Raw genomic sequence first — 3,853 nt, 5'->3', positions numbered from 1 at the left:
AAACAAATAAAAACAAATCCAGCCAATTTCATATGAAAATATGACTTTCTACCTTCTCTTAGAAATTGGAAGTTTGAGCAACACTGGGCTGTGCACTTCTGCTTTGGCAAGGATCAGAGTTGAGTAGTAACTACCTCTTTCGGCTGAGCACATCATCTTCCATGCACTACAATCCCAAACATTCCCCACTTTTAAACCTAACACACTGATTCCATTTCCTGTTAGATTGCTATCACCAGCAGGCTACTGGTATGACAAAAATTACAACATATTTCAGGTCTTACACATTTCCAAATGTATTTTCCTGAGGCTGGAAAGTGCCTCCAAGCTTCAACTATTGGTTTCTTAAGCTTCTTTCTTCCACACCTAAGCCATCAAAGTAATTTTTCTCTAGTTAACATTGGGAACTAGAATTGAAAAGAAATTAAGGTCCCTATGTTTCTGGATTCTCTTCCCGGACTTAAGTTTATGACCTAATCTTTCAGGCACTATAAATAGTTGAGGCTTCTGGGCAAGAAAGACATAGGCAATTTGTGACCTGCATCTACTGCCTGAAATGTTACTCCAGGTTCTCAGCTCTAAGTGGAGATAACTGAAATACCACAACATCTCCAAATTATCACAAATTTTTACAGTTCTTGTGATGTCATGAATCCTCCGCTTTATCCACTCTCCAGGAAGTTCATAACAAAGAACTCACTTGCTCTTGGAAGCCCACTGAACCAGGACTCATTTCTGGGTTCTAGTCTAATCCTAGTCACCAAGACTTTTTGTAGGTTGGAGTAAATTATCTTCGCCCTGCTGTCCTTAACATGCCTTTTTGGTAGAATGTGTCTGTTAGAGAAGATTTCAGCAAGATCCCATCTAATTCTAAGTTGAAATAGAGAAAGGCATCAACTTTAATAAAAATTAACTTAGTTGAGAACAGAGCAAACTAGATTTATTGGTGATTAATTAGGAATAAATTCAGAAAAAAACACAGATGCCAATGATCTTGAAAATGTTCTTTGAGCCAGGCGCAGTGGCACACGCCTATAATCCCAGCAGCTTGGGAGGCTGAGACAGGAGAATTTCGACTTCAGCAAAAGTGAGGCACTAAGCAACTCAGTGAGACCATGTCTCTAAATAAAAGACAAAATAGGGCTGGGCATGTGGCTGAATGGTGGAGTATCCTAGAGTTCAATCCCTGGTACGAGAAGAAAGAAGGAAGGAAGGGAGGGAGGGAGGGAGGGAGGGAGGAAGGAAGGAAGGAAGGAAGGAAGGAAGGAAGGAAGGAAGGAAATGTTCTTTGAGGTCTTACAAAATGACGGATATATTTACAGCTTTAAGCCTAAAACAGGGTTGGAATTACATTACTTCTTAGGAATGATGACTGGTGCTGGCAAAAGTTAAGCCGTCTTGTAAGAAAGGGGTTGGATGCCATCTCAATTTCTGTGTAGTTGATGGAAGAGTTCTGATGTACAGAAGGATATCACAGGCTATCAATGTTTTAGGATACTGTGGTTCAGTCATGTTCAAAGGTTCAGTTGTGGTTGTGTCTAAGATCTGATTAATTATGACCTTCCCAACTCCATTTTAAGTGCACCAAACCTATGCTTCTCAATTGTTATTTTTCTTTGATAAAGATAAGCATAACTATTGGAGCTACTTGTGTAATATTCAGAATCACCAAAGTAGGACAGGGATGTATCTCAGTGGTACAGCATGTGCTTAGTATGTATGAGGCCCTGGGTTTGATGCCTAGTACTATACAAAGTAAAAAAATCACCGAAGGTCATGAATTCTAAACTAACTGCAAAGCGTATTTAGGGACCATGGCAGCAGGTGTCAGGAGGCCCCTTTGACCTAGAACTCACCTTCACAAAGCACCTCAAATACATGCTTTTATGATTTTGTTTGCAGTGATAGGAATGCAACCCATAGCCTCCCATGTGTTAGGCTAGCACTCTATCTCTGAGCTACACCCCTGGTCCTCAGTTTATACTTTTGATAGTACCTCCTTAAGAAGTTATGGTCTGCTATCTCTCTGCTTTCTGGTTACCATGTCCTGAGCTGCCTTCCTCCACCATGCCCTTCCTCACTCTGGGAACCAGAGTTATGGAGTCAGCCAATCATGGACTGAATCTCTGAAACCGTGAGTCAAAATAAACTTTTCCTCCTCTAAAATTGTTCTTGTCAGGTCTTGTGGACACACACACACACAATTATGGTCAGTCATGCATGGTGTAATCTTGTTTTGTAATCCTAGCAGCTGGGGAGGCTGAGGCGGATTGCCTGGGCAGTTTAGCAAGACCTGTCTCAAACTCAAAAATATAAAAAAGGGTCCAGAGATATAGCTCAATGGTAACATGTCCCTGGATTCAATTCCAAGTATGGGGGAAAAAAAAGTGATAATAGTTATGGTCAAATACAAGATTGAAATAAATTACCTTACTTTAAATATATTTTTTCCAATTCTATTATGATTTTAGAAATATCACAATTTTTTGGAGGGGGGGTGGTTGGTACTTCTGGGATTGAACCTGGAGGTGCTTAACCACTGAGCCACATCCCCAGCAATTTTTTTTGAGACAGGGTCTTCCTAAATTGCTTAGGGCTTCACTAAGCTGGTTCTGAACTTGTGATTCTCCTACCTCAGTCTTCCAAGCCACTGGAATTACAAGTGTGCACCACAGCACCCGGCAGAAATATCATAATTTTCAATCATATTTTTTAAGTGTTCAAAGCACTACCTTGTTAAATATAAGCATTTAAAATCTACCATAAATTTTGCCATCGTTTTGGGATTATTTTAATTTTTATATACTCGGTTCCAGGTCCTGGAACATGCCTGTAATCCCAGCTACTTGAGAAGCTAACATAGGAGCTCCCAAATTAGAGGCCAACCTAGGCAATAAAAAAAAAAAAAAAAAAAGAGCTGGGCTGGGGATGTGGCTCAAGCGGTAGCGTGCTTGCCTGGCATGCGCAGGGCACTGGGTCATCCTCAGCACCATATAAAAATAAAATAAAGATGTTGTGTCCACCGAGAACTAAAAAATAAATATTAAAAAATTCTCTTTCTAAAAAAAAAAAAGAGCTGAGGTGTAGCTGGTGGTAGGTCACTTGCTTAGCATGCAGATGTCCCTGGGATTTGATTCCCAGCAATGCAAAAAACAAACAAGATGGCAGAGGCCCTTAATTATTATTTTTTTCTTTTTTCTTTGTCTTTTTTTTTTTTTTTTTTGGTATCATGGATTGAACACAAAGAGTCTTAACCACTGAGCCACAACCCCAGCCCAGCCCTATTTTTTTACATTTTATTTGGAGACAGGGTTGCTGAGGGTTGCTAAATTGCTGAGGACCTCCTAAATTGCTAAACCAGACTTTGAACTCGTGATCTCCTGCCTCAGCCCCCTGAGGCGCTGGGATTACATGTGTGCGCCACCAGGCCTAGCAGATAAAAATAGCGGGAATTTACTCTGCACCTCATGCTTTTCTTAGCATTGCCTAATATTCCCAAGCCTAGCGGCAGGCATTTTAATTATCACCATTTCAAGAAGAATAGGAAAGTACATAAGTTGTCTAATCACTTATTTTAATGCTAGTAAGTAGTACTGCCATCTTTCAAATCCGGAAAATTCAATTGCCCTGCCTGAGAGGAGTCACTCCCACATGCTTCTCTAGCCTTTAAGAACCCATATTTGGCTAGTGGATAGAGATGACTTCAATGATAAAGCACCTGTGTGGTTTTAAAGCCCTTCCCTGGCCCCTGGCCCCTGGTCCACCTCCCTATCCATCACAAGGACGCCCTTGCGCACGTCGCGAGACAGGACTGCGTTGGGCTGCGCTGCGCATGCTCGGCCGCAGAGGACGA

This window comes from Marmota monax, unplaced genomic scaffold (genome assembly GCF_021218885.2).
Source record: "Marmota monax isolate L192 unplaced genomic scaffold, Marmota_monax_Labrador192_F-V1.1 WCK01_AAM20220418_F8-fsc00008, whole genome shotgun sequence".
Taxonomy (NCBI): Eukaryota; Metazoa; Chordata; class Mammalia; order Rodentia; family Sciuridae; genus Marmota; species Marmota monax.
This window is presented reverse-complemented; position numbering follows the sequence as displayed.